At 35.6% G+C, this 17530-nt stretch overlaps 2 pseudogenes; both read left to right on the plus strand.

Moving 5' to 3' along the window:
- The first annotated feature begins 1713 nt into the window (after positions 1-1713).
- Positions 1714-4670, plus strand: LOC138942840 (uncharacterized; annotated as a pseudogene).
- Positions 4671-11956: 7286 nt separating this feature from the next.
- On the plus strand, positions 11957-17259 carry LOC138942841 (peptidyl-prolyl cis-trans isomerase FKBP8-like; annotated as a pseudogene).
- Positions 17260-17530: the final 271 nt, after the last annotated feature.

Raw genomic sequence — 17530 nt, forward strand, 5'->3', positions numbered from 1 at the left:
TTTGTAACGGAAAAAGTAACTTCGTTACATTTTTCGGTAACGAGTAACGAATTTAACAGTTATTTTTATCGTTACTTTTTTCAAATTTTTGATTTATTTAAGATATTATTCTTGCTATTGTGCGTGATAAAATTTTTATCTTAACCGTAAAGCCGTAAGCAAATCGACCAATTAGCATTCTTATTATGTTGTAAAAATGCTTGAATGTGATTGATCAACTTATGGCTCTTGCAGACCAGTGCGATGACGCGACACGCGATATCCAATGAGAGCTTTATCTTTTCGGAAAAGCAGAGCTCTCATTTACTACCAGTTCTAAGTACCTTGCAACGAAAATTAGAAAATCTCAATAAATCTGACCTTATAGATTGCCATTCATTAGTTGAAGCTATTCAGCAAGGTTTAAATAAAAGGTAACTTATTAATTTGATTAATACATATGTTATTTAATTTTAAATAAGGATTTAATTGAAAAATATTATTTTATTTTAAACTATTGATTCAAAAGTATTAATTTCAATAAAACAAACAATGTCGCTTAATTTACTATATTTGATTTTAAATTTCTTACAATATTTGAAACAAAAGAATTAATAATAGCAGCATGTTTACATCCAAAATTTAAGTTAAACTGGTTAACCGGAGAAAAAAGAAAACGTGCTGAAAATTACTTGGAGGATTTATTGGGAATCCGATCAACTGAAAATTCTTCAAAAGCTGGAAAATCTGACGATCACGATGATTTTTTCATTTTTTAGCAAAAAACGGTGCAAAATGAATCTGAACAAGAAGAATTGCAACGGTTTTTAAAATTAAATAATTGTAATATAGAAATGTTAAACGACTATCCAAAACTTAAAAAACTTTTTATTAAATATAATACAGCTCTACCAAGCAGTGCATCTGTATAAAAAATGTTTTGCATCGGTGGCTCTGTATTAACACCACAAAGAGAGCATTTAAATGATGATAATATGGAGCAACAAATTTTATTAAAAATTAATAAAGAATTTCGATAAAATTTAATCATTTATTTTGTAATAAACCTTGAATGAAATCTTGCTTACAATTTTTTAAAAGTTTTTCTTATAAATTCAAAATAAATTATTAGTTTGTATTGTAAAAAAGTAACGGAAATTGTAACGACTCGTTACTTTTTAGTAACTGTAACGGTAACGAGTTACTTTTTAAAATTAGTAACGAGTAACGGTAACGAGTTACTTTTTAGAAAAAATAACAGTAACGGTAACGAGTTACTTTTATAAAGTAACTTTCCCAACCCTGCTATTTACACGTATTATTTACAAGCTTTTTGGCATCCACACAGCGAAAATACAATAATCTCGCTTCGTTATATTTAACTGGCCTTGAACTTGATAGAAAAATCGGTGATTCCGATTCATTTTATCTGGATTATTTTTCTCAAAGATGCCTTTTAGTTGAGGCAGCGTCTTTATGACCTCTTCCGCTGTTAAATGCTCAGCTAACAGAGGACATTTTATTTCTACCAGACTATTTTCATCTATGAGAGTAGTATAGCTAGGCCGGTTGTAAGCCATGGTCCTCTGAGGATGGGTGAGAGGCGAGGGGAAACCGGCGCGGGGGGTATGACGTCACGGGGGGGACGTCACGGGAGGGTATGACGTCACGCGGGGGGACCGCGGCGGAAGGGTAGGCGTGGGAGCCGCGGGGAAGAGGGAACGCGAAGGTACGATGCCGCGAGTAGGTATGACAGAGATAGCGCGAGGCGTCCGCCATGTGTAAGAGAGGGATAGCGCGAGGCGGTGCGAGAGAGAGAGCATACGCGAGGCGGTGCGTGAAGGATAGCGGGAGGCGATCACAGGCACGAGGGAGAAGGATAGCGTCCGCATTGGTGTTGGAAAAGGATGACGTTCGGCATGTACCGATGAAATAGCGCGAGGCATGCATGTTGGAAAAGGAAAGAAGAAGGTGCTGAAATAATCCGATATTTTTTAAAATATAATAATAATTTTATTTAAAAAAATGTGTATATATATACAAATGTGTGTGTGTGTGTGTGTGTGTGTGTGTGTGTGTGTGTGTGTGTGCGTGTGTGTGTGTGTTAAAATAATAAGAAATAATTAAAATGATAATAAAAATAAAAATATAAAAATATAAAAATAATATATATATATATATATATATATATATATATGTATATATGTATGTATGTATGTATGTATATATGTTTTATCATTTAACTAGATAAAATCACAAAGAGAAATTCTAGACTTTCTTTTATTTCGCGTAAGAAAAAAAACATATATATTTTAATATATATATAATATATTTTATATATTTTAATATATATTGTAATGAGAGTCCATTGCCGCCCACAAACGGGAACGGATGTATTTAGACACGTTACGCGTGTGTCCTTTGGACTTTATTTTTGAGTTTCTTCCTCTTCTTTAGAGGAATATTTCCATTTGTTACTCCTAATTTATTTTTCGCCGGATTGTACCGATCCATTTAGATCGGATGTGGCCACGATAAGTAAGAAAGAAGAAATATAGTAATGTCATAGAGATAAAATCGATATTTCTTTGTCCTAAAAGATTTAGATAAAAATTTTAGATTATTTATTCTTACTATGGTATTACGCTAAAATAATATTAAACAATTACAATTACAATAATATTAAACAATTAATATATATACAATTACCAGTTTTAATCCTATTTAGTTTATATAATATTTCTATAATATATATAATATTTCTATAATAATTTCTAAATATATAATATTTCTATAATATTTCACGCTATATTTGAATACAAATTAATTTTGTTTCAAACAAATTTTATAGATAAAGAAACAATCCTGATATGTCATTTAATTACAAAATTGTTTGCCATTTAGACAGCTGAAAAATGTATTAAGAATTATATTTTTGTGATAAATAAGAAATAATGTATGGAAGTACATATTTCAGTTTACTCGTGCGCTGAATGTGCTTTGCGATTTATAATTTAATATTATTTCAATATTCTTTTGTTATAAAAATCTAAGAAACGAAATATATAAAATAGAATAATATTAATGGACGATTATTTTTTATTAGCATCTTGCAACATATTATATTTAAAATTTTGGCATATGTGTATATAATTTTATTTACATTTACTTTTTACAGAAATCCGATAGCGGCTGCACAGGTATCTTATTCCTCTGTGAGAAACCTTCTCAATAGGGAACAATTACATCGAAGACCAGAAACATCGCAAACTATTGTCGAACTCGACATGGCATTGAGGAATTATCAAGCTGTTCAACATATTTTTAAGGGAACAATATTTTTTGACGACGGTTATAGAGCAGTAATATTTACGAGTGACGCTCTTATGGATGTTTTGGTATCAACTACGGAAATTTATATGGATGGTACATTTAAAGTGAGCAATGTGATTTGTTATTATTTAACATGTAGCATAATCTGTAACAAAAAAGAAAAAAAAGAAAAGAGATAAAGTAAAATATGTCAAAATATATAATTGTTTGAAAAAATTTACACTTTTATGTGCAGGTAGTTCCTAGAGTGCCATTTTTCGCGCAATTATACACAATTCACGTCCGATATATGGATACGGTAAGTTGTATATGAGAAAAAAAATAGTATATGAATTCAATATCTCTCGATTTGTTAATAAAATGTTAAAAAACTTTTATATATTAATAAAACTTTTATATGTTAATAAAATGTTCATGCGTTATCTCTGATAAAAATTAGATGTGCAAGCGCATTATTAATTTAGTATGTCTGTTTATTTTAGGATATAGCTGTTCTCTTTGCATTATGTGAAAAACGCACGACAGATGTGTACAATGCAATTTGGCGGAAAGTAAAAGAACTGCGTCCAAATGCACTGCAAAATGTACGATTATGACAAATGTACGGTTATGAGTGATTATGAACGCGGGGCAATGACAATTGCCAGGGAGATTTTCCCAGATGCACGATTAACCGGCTGTTGGTTTCATTTCAATCAAATACGTATAGAATTTCTATAACAGCTAAAATGCTGAATATTTAATAATCTTGAACATTTTTCCACACAATTTACATGCTTGCTAGTTTATATTTAAATATTATGTTTTGTGTAGGCCGTATTATGACGTTGGAAAAGCTTAAGATTAACAGCAGCTCCAAGGAAGGTTCTCGGTCTCACTATGGCTTTACCGTTGGCTCCGGTTGATATGTTCGAGCAAGGAATGCAAATAATTCAAGAAGAAGTCGATACGGTATCGACACAATATCCCGCTGTGTTGCAATTTATTTCTTATTTGAGACGTACTTGGCTTCCTTTAAAGGATAAAGTCTCTGTTTTTGGTACATCCATACGGACCAATAATTTTGTAGAAAGTTTCTATTTTGCAATTTTTCGCAAATTTGGTGGAATTCATCCCAATATTTGGAATTTTCTCCGTACGTATTACTTATTATTACTATGTCTTTTGTGCACTACTGCATAAATATATTTTATAATACGACTTTTGCAGATAATCTAAGTAGCTTGATCACCGATCAGGAAATAAATATTGCTAGACTGGCGGAAGGTCATACAGTGAAGAGAGTACGGGTTAAACATAATATGAATCGCGACAAACGCATTGCGGAAATGCAGTCGTTGTTGATCTCGGGAAGATAATTCATGTTTTCTTTTATTTAGGCAATTTTGCGATAAAAAGATAACAGTCATTTTTTCACAATTTTAAAATCATTTCTTGTGTCATATGTACATTGTATTACAACACATGTATGTTAAATTACTGCATAATTTTTTATTCTTTTATATTCATATATTTACATATTCTATATTGTTATAGGTATTCATTGAAAGAATTTCTGTTTGCACTCATTAATGCAACAAGATTACCTGAAGAGAATATTGGTTAGTTTTTGAATATACATTATATTTTATTTAAAAAGTATTATATACTAATGTATATACATATATACATATACATATATATATATTTACATATGTATATATATATGTATATATATATGTATATATATATATATATATATATATATATATATAATTCTAAATATTTAAAAATACAATAATAAATAAAATATAAGAAAACAAACATACCGATAATGACAACTTCTTTATTATTTTCAGTATATTATATACTGTACAAAAAATTAATAGAAAATTACAATCATATAATATAGCACCCATATAGCAAATAATTATAGGATTATAGCTATAAATATAAATTTTTACAAATATGTAATTACAATTGTAGCTTGAACTTTTCTAAAGCTGAGTACTCACTATGACCTGCAACATGCAATGCAACAGTAGTTGCAGCCTAATGAGTACGTCTTGATCTGGATATTTAAATGTACTCATTAGATAGTTATACTGTTGCGTTGCATGTTGCAGGTCATAGTGAGTACCCAGCTTAAGAGTAACTTACTTTGAAATTTTAAGCGCTTATACTTTTGTGATACATATCGCAAATGTATTAAACACTCATAATGTATGTACCAAGGATGAAGTGGTACAATGTGTATTTCAATCAGAAAAGTAAAATAATTTTGGCATTTTATTATATTTATTCTATGTTGCAGCTTCTATATTGCTCTGCTTACCAGAGAAGTTGGGTTATATCTGCAAGAAACACATATTGCAATCATAAAAATTCTTTTTTATAGTAGTCTATATATATATTAGACATCCTAAATCCTATCCGATTCTGATGTTAAAACAGGTTTTAAAATGCCCAGACTATAAATAAAAAAAAATTTATAATTTTGCAACATATGCTTTTTGAAGACATAACCCAACTTCTTAGGTTGGATATAGAAATAACAAAAATATATATGAAAATATTGATTTATTTTATGCTCAAATACATATTTAATAATATTTATAATTTAAGAAAGAAAGATTACCTTAAAAACGTTAATATTGAAGATATTATCTCTTTGAAATCTAAAGGACGTAATGACACGCAGTTCACACTTCACACTAGAACACAAGGCACAGGGTCTCTAGTTCACACGTACGTTTCTTGCGCATGTGTGCGGCGTTCGTAAAATATCTAAAATAGCACGCTTGCTAGAGATTTTAGAGATATCTATGAAGAGATATCATAAAGAGCTCTTCTGAAAGATATCTTAAAAAAGATAACTTACTGATATCATTTCTAAGAAAATTTAATTAAGTCTTTAAAAAGTCCTCTTAAAGAGCTCATCCTCTCAATAATGCTCACTGGGGTCCTATCATTTCCACACCACCTTGCGGTAGATAGCTTGGTGCGCTTTTTTATAGTAGTTTCCCCTGTAGGCCTAATCCACTCTCAATATTTAATGTAAAAAATCGAAATGTCGTCCTCCTTCTCGTATGCATAGTTATCTACAAGGTGGTGTGAAAATGATAGGGCATCATTGTCTTGCCATCGAAAAAACAATTCGAAAGGATAATTATTTTCCGGCGCGGTGACATCGCTCGTCACTCGATGCGTGATAATTATTTTTCGGCGCGGTGTCGCTCGCCGCTCGCTGCGTGACTCCGCCTCTCTTGCTCAGCTGATACTTTCGACGCTAAGAGATATAAACAAGTAAGCCATTTTACATTTCTATCGATTTCGGCCTACCGCTTTCCACGCGCTCATTGGCTCAGACATTTTAATTAATAACATAATAATTATTGCGAATTTAGCAAAATGGTATAGGACTTTTCGCTTCAGGTTGACCCGATCTATCTCCACTTTTCGTTTGGCTACTTACATGTCGGACACCCTGTATATATATATATATATATATATATAAAATATATACACACATATATATGTATATATCACATCCATGTTACATCCTAAGATATTGCCTAATACTGATGTATGTACAGATCAGTTTTTGTTCTTTTTAATATATATTATCTCTCTCATATATGTCATTAATTGTCTTGAAAAGTGAATATTATATTAACATTTATTACATTACACAAGTTTCACCAAATTGATTAATAAATCATAAAACGATTACTTGTCATTTGAGCTTCAATGTAGTAAAACTTTGAGAAATGTGTCTTGAGAAGAAAAAAAGAAAAAAATAATATGTTATATGTATAATATATTCAAGTAACATATAATCTTTGTACTATGTATGTTGAAAAGTTTCATGTGAGCCAGTAAATATATAAATTAATATATTTTGAAATGTTAATATTATATGATATATTCATAAAAAAAGAAGATAATTTATACATACAACATACAATTTGAAATAGATTTATTCAAATGTGTGTATTATTGAGATTATTATTACTGTTGTTATTATTATTAAAACATACAACTTATAAATATAATATAGTATTTCACTGCTATAAATCTTTAACAAATTTGAAGTAGATCTTTTTTAACTATGTCAAAGAAAGTTATGGGAATAGATTTTTTTTATATTTCAAAATTATGAAGATATTAATAATTATTATTGCTACAAAAATGTAGTAATGAAATAGAGGTAATTTGATAAAAATTAAGGATGAACGGAGCCAATATTTCTTAATTTATTGACTACAGTTTAAATTTATTTTTACCTTATTTAATGTTTACAATTTTTACTTTTCCTAAGTATACCACTCTCTTACTGTATTGAAGTGGCTTTAAGTTTCTTCATTTCTTCTTCTATCACTTCTAATTCGCGCGCATGGGTTCTCATAGTCCTAATAAAAGAAGTTCGATCGGCTTTCTACAGAATATTTTTATCTCTCATAGAAGCATTGAATCCGAGAGCATATTCATTTCCAGGTACCTGTAACAAGATTACATATGATGAATTTAAGTGGGAAATATTAAATGTTAATTTTTTTTGTAATTTAATTTTCATAATATAATACATTTCTGAATATATTTCTTTTAACATTCAATTTATTATCTTATAAGCTATTGTATGTATAATTTATTACTGTGTTATGATTAAATGGTAATTTATATGGTATATATAGTTGATGAACTTTTATCGTGTAGACAAAACTCCTGTATTCTATATACGTACCGTTAACATCATCATATATCTTTCTTCATCTTACTCTGCTGTATAGTGCAATTCTGGCACTGTGCTTTCGTTTCTCATATAATCGATATGCAGGAAATATCTATTTGCATAAATTTGTCTCTTAGTTCGAAGTTCCTGAACAGTTTCAAATCTCCAATCTGACATTTTCTTATCTTTCTTATCGTAATCAAAGTTTAACAATTCCATATCCTCGACAATAGTAGAAACATCTCCTTCGTTCGTCCAATCATAGATTAATACATGAAAATGTGTTATAGCATTGTTCAGATAATCGCGTTTATATATATTTTCGATATCTAGAAGATATTCTGATATGAGAACCTTTGAATTGACTTCATATGATATACCCCGTTTTTTTATTTTCTCCTGCAAATATTGAACATAGTAGAAATTAACATCAAATATTTTAAATATGGACTATACAAAAGAGAATTAAAAATCTGATTATTCACGACAACAAAATAAAATTACCTTGACCGCATCATCCAAGTAAACGATTAAATGAGGCCTCAACATCATTAATTTTGCAACATCTACGATATCAGTGTAAAATTTCAATGCCTATGGACGCATATAACCAGCATTTGTCATCGCTTTTGCAAATACATAATCACTGTAGAAAGAGCGATCGAGCACCACTCCTTGACCAGTTGACAGCAAATGCAGTAGAGCAGTAATATACTGATCAAACTTTAATTGGAAATAGTGAAATTGAAACATGGGCACATTGGGATGATACGGATTTGTCAGGAATTTTTGCACATTCCGCCCGCCTTCTACATAGCGTTGAAGAATTATGCTATTGGTGATGGTGAGGCCGGATCCGTTGCTGATTGCTCCGTAGGTGAGGGTTGATCTGGTGTCATCGGAAGCACTGCCAACTTGGTGATAGGCCGCTTGAGTTCTATTGTGGCCGTCTTAAGGGTGATCACTCTGCAGAGACCGTCCGAACCAAGATAAAGCCGTGTGACCCGAGCAAGAGGCCATTCTGATGGAGGGAATCTCTCATCCGTGAGAAGTACAAGAGAACCGACCTTGATTTGCATGGAAGGATGATGCCATTTCGATATCGCAAGCTGACGTTGAAGACATTCAACTGACCAACGCGACCAGAAATGTTGGAATTGCTGCTGAATGAGCTCCCACCGAGATAACCTTGTGAGGGGCACTGAGGAGAGAGATGGCTCAGAAATTGTAGTTGGCGCTGCCCCGATGATGAAATGCCCAGGCGTGAGGGCTGCTAGGACTTCCGGATCATCTGAAAGTGGGCACAATGGCCTGGAGTTGAGGACTGCCTCGATTTGGACTAGAAGAGTTGTAAGTTCTTCGTAGGTTAAGGCAGTCTCGCCTATAGTCCGTCGTAAGTGATGCTTGACCGATTTCACAGCGGTCTCCCATTTACCGCCGAAGTGAGGAGCTGCCGGAGGATTGAAGACCCAAGTGGTGCCGTCATGGGTCAGTAGCTGAGCGAGTTCCAAGAATTCCTTTGATCTAGCGTTGAATAGCCGCTTAAGAGATGTATCTGCCCCCAGAAAATTGGTTCCACAGTTGCTAAACAGAGTTTGGCAGATACCTCGTCGTCCCGTCAACCGCCGATACGCTGCGATGAATCCTTCTATTGAGTAGTCTGTCACTGCCTCCAGATGAACCGCCGAAGTTGAGAAGCAAACAAAGATGGCTAACCAGCCCTTGTGATACTTAGCTCCTCGTCCTCGCCAAGTTTTGAGAGTGAGGGGGCCGGCGTAATCAACCCCTGTGTTGAGGAAGGGACGAGATAGCATAATGCGAGATGATGGCAGTTGACCCATGAGTTGCTGTGCCCTTACGCCACGTTGTCGAGCACACCGAACGCAGCAGAGAATGTGAGATCTTACTGGAGCTCGGCCACCAACGATCCAGTAAGCCTGGCGAAGATATGTCAAGGTTACCTGAGTTCCGCCGTGAAGAGTTCTTAGATGAGCGTCCGATATAATGAGTCGAGACAGATATGAATCCCGTGGCAAGATGGCTGGGTGCTTGCATTCAGAGTCCAATTGAGAATGCCAGAGTCGGCCTCCGACTCTGAGGATGCCCGAATGGTCGATGAAGGCCGTAAACTTGGCGAGAGGATGAGACCTTGACAAAAATGCTCCGCTTGAGATGGTTGTCAGTTCCGATGAGAAGTATGCCGATTGAACTGACCGAATCCAATATATTCGTGAAACTTCCAGATCTGCAGGTGTGAGAGGTGTGGCCAGAGAGGACTGTGGTATACCTTTGAGGATCGCGCAACACTGTTGACAGTGAGCCGTAATCCGAAGAAGCCGTGTGAGTGATGAGTAACGATAGAGGAGCTCCCAGAGGTGGTGTTGCCTTACTGTTGAGGAGGTGAGAAGAAGACCGGGCCGCTCCTCAAGAGTCGCCGCCGAATCTAGCTGTGATACCATTCTTGGCCAATGTTGAGGAGACTGTACTAACCACGAGGGACCATTCCACCAAAGATGATGCCGAGAAAGTTGCGCGGAAGAGAGACCGCGAGAAGCACAGTTTGCTCGGTTCTCCTTGCCGGAAATAAACCGCCAATGGCCCTGAGGTACGCGTTCTTGAATTGCCACCACTCGATTCCGAACGAAGTCTTTCCAGCGAGAGGGATGACTGTTGATCCAGATGAGCGATACTGATGAGTCCGTCCATAGGTAGATTGGTATCTCCGCGAGTTCTAGGGTTCGTTGAACATAGCTGATGAGACGAGAGAGTAGAATCGCCGCCGTGAGTTCCAGCCGGGGAATGGTGAGCCTTTTGAGAGGTGCGACCTTGGTTTTGGCGCACACCAGTGTGATGATTGGCTCTGTCATGTGAGGGGTGACCTTGATGTAAACTGCAGCCGCCATGGCAAGTTGCGAAGCATCCGAGAGTCCATGAAGCTCGACCATGGCTGACGGCGTGAGAGACATCCACCGAGGAATCGTGATGAAAATCAGGTCAGTCAACTCTGAACGGAAGTGCGTCCACCGATGTCGAAGTTGCGGCGAGAGACAGTCATCCCAGCCGATCTTCTCCAGCCACAGTTCCTGGAGGAGCGTCTTCGCTCTGATGATTACCGGAGATAAATAGTTGCGCTACTTCTGAGAGTATAGTCCGTTTGGTGATAACGGGCCGGTTGGAGACCTTGCTCTGGAAGACGAATAGATCCGAGTGAGGCTGCCGTGTGAGTCCCAAAATCTTGCCCCGAGTGTTATGAAACGAGTGAGGCTCTACTGCGGTGCCGTCCATAGGGAGAGCCTGGATGATTACTCTGCCCTAGCTCCGGATGATTACTCTGCCACTTCGCCAGAAGAAAGCCGCCCGCCTTGCAGAGGTTTACCAGTTGGTGAGCAATAGAGGTCAGCTCCGGAAGAGTGTCAGCGCCACCACAGATGTCGTCCACGTACCTGCCCTTGAGGAGAGGGGGGGCCGCCAGGGGGTAGTTTCTACCTTCGTCTTCGACAAGTTGCAGGAGGACGCGAACAACTAAGAAGGGAGCTGATCGGGCGCCATACGTGACCGTCGTGAGTTGATACGGAATGATGTTGAGCTGATCGTCGACCCAGAGGATCCGTTAAAGATCCCAATCGTCTGGATGAACCTGAATTTGGCGGAACATCTTGGTGATATCCGTGATGAAGATATACCGGTGTCGTCGCACCCAGAGTAAGATATCTGAGATGTCTGGTTGGAGGTTCGCACCCGTGTGCAGAATGTCGTTGAGGGAAGATCCCGTACTGGTGAAGCTGGATTCGTTGAACACCACTCTTAATTTTGTGGTGATACTGTCCTCCTTAAGGACTCTATGGTGAGGAAGGTGGAACACCGGTGATGGTTCTGGAGTGGAAGGGGTAACCTTGACCATGTGCTGAAGCTCTTCGTACTCCCGAATGAATGATGAGTACAGATTCTGATAGGTCGGATCCGTTGAAAGGCGCCGTAGTATGCGTTGCAGGCAACGTTGAGCAGTTGAAGAGTGGGGAACGTCGGTTCCTTACACTCGAGAGCCACCAATTTGATGTAAGTGTACCGATTCAGTTGCAGAGAGATTTTCGCTTCGAAATTGGACATAATGAATTATGCTTGTTTTGTCCCCGATGATTTCCAATTGATTAAATTTCTGAAGAGAGAGTGTCTGATGAGCCGTGCGTCTCCGAGGGTGAGAAAGAGAGGTCCGTATCCCGCGCACGAGACTCACAAGATGGCCGTCGAAAAAGGGCGAGCCAAGGCACAGCGTGGCCACGGGAGCGAGAGAGAACGCCCTACGTGTCGCGGAGATCCGTTGCCGAGCGTCCGATTCCGTCCGAGCGTCGCCGAACACGCACGAATTGGCGAATGCGACGGAAATCTGAAAGCGAGAGAGAGAGCACGATGCGGATCGTTCTCGAACTTTCGCCGGTAGCACGTGGAAAGCACACACGCGGTTCTCTTAGTCTTCTCGACCGTAACCTTAATCGAAGTTCCATTAGTAATGCCAATTTCGAGTATCGAGACGCTGCCACAGCATCTCAAAACTGACATTACTGGTCTAGTTTCCACCGAAGTATTAATTCGCATCTAGTGCGGCGTAGAACCAAATTTAAGTCGATGAAAACACGACTGACCGCGTTCATTTCACTCCCATTTCGATCTACAAGCTTTGTCGGAGTGGCAGCGAATTGACACGAAATTTAGTCGGTGGAAATAGTTGAGATTAAATGGTGCCAACTTTATTTTTCATTATTTTATAACCATCAATATATAATCGATATATAATCTATATATCGATGTTCGTAACAGTTATCGTTTGTTCGTATTAATCATCAAAACGGAACATTAACAAGAAAATTGTCAAGGATTATGTTTATATACATTCACAAGCAAAAGTTAAGTTGGCTCTACTGAAATATCGATCTTTCTCGCTTCTATTCTACTTCCAGTGGAAACAGTACGTTAAATTCGATGCGCACCGAAACAGAATCGGATTAACGACTTCGGTGCAAGTAAAATGAAGAGAACAAGAAAAGCTGAAAATTTATCCAGATAAGCCAAAAAAAATGGATAGAAGTAGAAAAAAATAATAGAAATTTTACTTTTCAGCACAAAAAATATTGGAACACAAACAGATTTTGAAAATTCTGAAATTGCTAAGTTGGAAGAACAATTAAAACTTTTACAGTTAGAAATTGATAATCTAAAGCTGGGATTTACTTGCACATTTCGGCCCGATTCCGTGACTCACGCCTATTGCCCCCCACTCACCGCTCGTGCGTCGACTGGCTCGAAACGTCGTTACAGGCAGACTAAATCGACAGACCGCGGAAACTCGCGCCCTGCCGATGGGAATAACAGGATTTTTTCGATGTCGAACCTTCGAGATCCAGCTGTTTATCACAGTTTTTCAATTTGAATATCACGCGATCACGCGCTGATCGGCTGATCGACGGTGTTTACTCTCGCTCGTGTTTTGATTTCGGCTCTTACCGTTCAGATTTATCGGTTGATTTATAGTTTATAGTTTAAATTTATTGATTATCTATAATTTATAGTTTAAATTTATTGATTAAATTCAACGTTTCAATCTTGAACACACTCTATTCCTCGCGCATGGTTATTAAATTTTCTATGGATTTCATTCCACATAAAAGCAATGTCGACAATGCGACGGCCTTCAGGCAAACTTTCTTGGATACAAGAAGTTTCTAGAAGAGCTTTATTATCGATAACAAGAGTATTGTTATCATCGCAATTGTCAACATTCTGATTTAATGTACCTGTATTTGATGTAACTTTCAGGCACTGCATTACGTGGGTACTAATTTCCGAATTTGTGTCAGGAAAGGATTTCATTGATTTATTAAAATCAACGGATTCGTCATTAGTACCTTTTGTAAGCTCTGTGCTCTTTTTTACTTGCGTTACCTTTACTAACTGTCGCCTGCAAAAAAATTAATGAATTAGTATAATTTTGTACAATCTTGCTCCAAAAAAGATATGCCACATTTATTATATCATTTTAAACAATTATAAATGATTTCTAATAATACTTAAAAAAGTAAAACCTCTGAAAAATAAGTACAGTCCTTTGTTTATAAAATCTTACATAACTATTACTGAAAATTAATTATGGCAAAATAGATCATATTTTGACAACATAAATGCCATATTTTCAATAAACCAGAACGCCCATCAAACCGCATCTGGTATAAAATATTTTTCAAAACAACGAGCACACGAATAAATCGCCTCTGGGATCAAATATTTTGTAATAACCAGAACGCCCATGCAAACTGCATCTGGTATCAAATATTTTTCAAAACAACCAGCACGGATAGATCGCTCTCTGGGATAAATATTTTTTAATAACCATAGCGCTCATGCAAACCGCATCTGGTATTAAATATTTTTTATGTTCACCAGCACACGGATAGATCGCCTCTGGGATAAATATTTTTTAATAACCATAGCGCTCATGCAAACCGCATCTGATATTAAATATATTTTTTATATTCACCAGCACACGGATAGATCGCCTCTGGGATAACTATTTTTTATAAAGACTCCTTAAAAACTAAGCCTCGGAAAAAATTTTGGCAAAGGAAAAATTGTTTTAGAATTGAGTCAAGTATATGACATTGTAAGGACAGAAGGTTGTTTTGAATCACCCTGTATATATATATATATATACAGTTGAATTGAAAGCATCACAATTAGAGCCTGAAATAGACATGTAAAGTATTAGTCAATGAAGAGAAATAAAATAATTTTGTTTATAAATTATATAATAAAAGTTATTTATTTTCTTAAATTAAATTCTCTAGGGACAAAACTTATTGTTAATCTATTTAACTTTTTTTGATATAATCGTTAAACTTATTTTTGAAAACAATGAGAAACGTGAAAATTGATGCTTTATTTGGATAGAGCTGCCTTTTGCAATATAATGTTATCAGAGAACATTAGAATATCTGTCATCAACAAAAAGTAATTCAAATATGAATCAAAATAAGGAGGAAGAATTGATTAATGATACTAAATTGCAGATTTTATTATAGGAACATATAAAAGTGTATAATAACTTGGCAGTTGATTAAAACAGAAGCTTACAGTGCAGTTCTAAAAAATGTGAAACATGAAGGTGCCAACTATAAAATGTTAAAGCAGTACTTAGAAAATTGCAAAAATCCTAATTTTCTTTTTATTTACTATCTTTAATTTTTATTTAAATAAGTTTTATATATTTTTGATTTATATTTTATATGTAGAAAATTCAAATATGTGTCTATATATATTATGCGTATTATAGGAACAATGCAAATATGTATATGTGTATATACAGGGTGTTTCAGAACAACCTTCCATCCTTAAAATGACGTATTCCTGATACGATTCTAAGACGATTTTTCCTTTACCAATATTTGAATTGAAGCGTAATTTTTGAGTTATAAGCAAAAATAGTTAGCAAATCATGCGTCGAGTACAGAAGGCAGGCAGGAGCAGCGCAACGCGCCGCAGCTGACCGTCCGATGCGTGATTACCACCGCATGAGTCGCTAACTATTTTACCTTATAACATAAAATTATGCTTTAAATAAAATTTTGGTAAAGAAGAAAATGTCTTAAAATTACGTCAGGAATACGTATTTAAAATAACGTCACTTTAGCGAAAGTTGTTCCGAATCGCCGCTCATCGGATGCTGCGATCAGCTGATTGCTACACGCGATGTGTGTATGGTGGAGTGTGTGCGTAAAAGGAAGGAAGAGACAGATAGTGAGAGAGAGAGTATATATATATATATATATATATATACAGGGTGTTTCAGAACAACCTTCCATCCTTAAAATGACGTATTCCTGATACGATATATATATATATACAATGTGTATATATATTGTACGTATAGGAATAATATTGAGACACAAAGGGGAATGTGCAAAAGCTTATGCAATCTTTTCCTCTCTCTCCACTAAATTCAAAAATTATATCTAGAAATGAAGATATTTATTACAGAATTAATGATCTTAAAGGATAAAATTGCTAAATATGTAGTAAAAGAGCACCTATATCGCAAAATGTTTAGTGTAGTTGAAGATACTAGAAATCCATCAAAAGATATAAAAGCAAATGACAAAAGTAAGTAATTAAGTAAATATAGTTGTTAATAAAAATAAATGATAAAAATAAGTAATTAAGTAAAAATAGATGCTTTTCTATTTCTGCGTCTTTAGCAATTTTATCTTTTAAAGTTATTAATTCTGTAGTAAATATTTTTAGTTCTGGATATAATTTTTGGATTCAGTGGAGAGAGAGAAACAGAGAGAAATTGCATAAGCTTTAGTAGTTATTATATGCGGGTTCTAACTCAGGTTCTCCGAGGGGAATGCGGGGCGAGGGGAAACCGCGCGGGCGAGGGGGCATGACGTCACGCGGGCGGAGGGGGATTTTGGCGGCGCGGAGGACTGACGTCAGGCGGGCGGGGAATGCTTATCGCGGGAGCATAATCGGCGGAGTGTATTACAAAGGCGAGCGCCGATTTCCGACTGCTCGAGAATTTATAAACATTATAAACAAATATCGTCTCATCTCACACTGTAGCGCCGATGTCCGGCTGCTATAATTTATTATAAACAAAATAAAACCAACGCGATAGATGAAAAATATACAATGAAGAACGAAGGTAAACATTACCGCAGCAGATCTGGATTTTTTCGATGCGACAGGATAGTATCGTCAGAGTTAGCAGAGTGAACGTCAGTTAGAAGTGAGAAGTGTATTAATTTTGAAGAGAATTTAAAAAAAATGCCATTATTAATGGAAATAGTGTTGCGCCGCGGGCTGTGGAACGCGGCATGGTGGGCGGAGGATGTAGCGATAGGGCTGTTGAGAGCCCTATTAAATTTAGTGGTGTTCCAAAGAGTAAGTAGCATATTTTATTTTATGTCATATTAATCACTTGTAATATATTAATTATTTGTAATATATTACAATATAATTTTGATTTATAGTACGACTTTACTCGCGAGATCCAGATTCCTGGATTTATAAATATTGAAGACAGACAAATGATTCGAATGTTGCGGCGGCACAAGCGCGATTTGCGTGAGGATATATGGGAAGACAACGACCCCGACGACCTCTATTTAATGTTAAGATGTTTGTTTTGGCTCGAGCCATACGAGGAAGACGTGGTGGAAAAACCGTGGGGACGAGCCTCCGAGTAAGAGGTCGTAAAATTAATCGTATCTATTTTTAAAATTTTAGAACGTTCAAACTAGATATTTTAATAAGACGTATTTTTTCTGTTTCAGATGGAGCACCGCCTTATATTTTATTTTTATCCGTATATTATATTATATTTTTATCCGTATATTATATTTTATTTTTATTTTATCCGTATATTATATTTTATTGTATTTATCCTTATTATATTTATATTTTTTATCCTTATTATATTATTATATTATCCTTATTATATTATTTATTTTATTATTA

This window comes from Polyergus mexicanus, unplaced genomic scaffold (assembly GCF_030449975.1).
Source record: "Polyergus mexicanus isolate NDT 795.1 unplaced genomic scaffold, iyPolMexi1.0 SCAF_24, whole genome shotgun sequence".
Classification (NCBI taxonomy): Eukaryota; Metazoa; Arthropoda; class Insecta; order Hymenoptera; family Formicidae; genus Polyergus; species Polyergus mexicanus.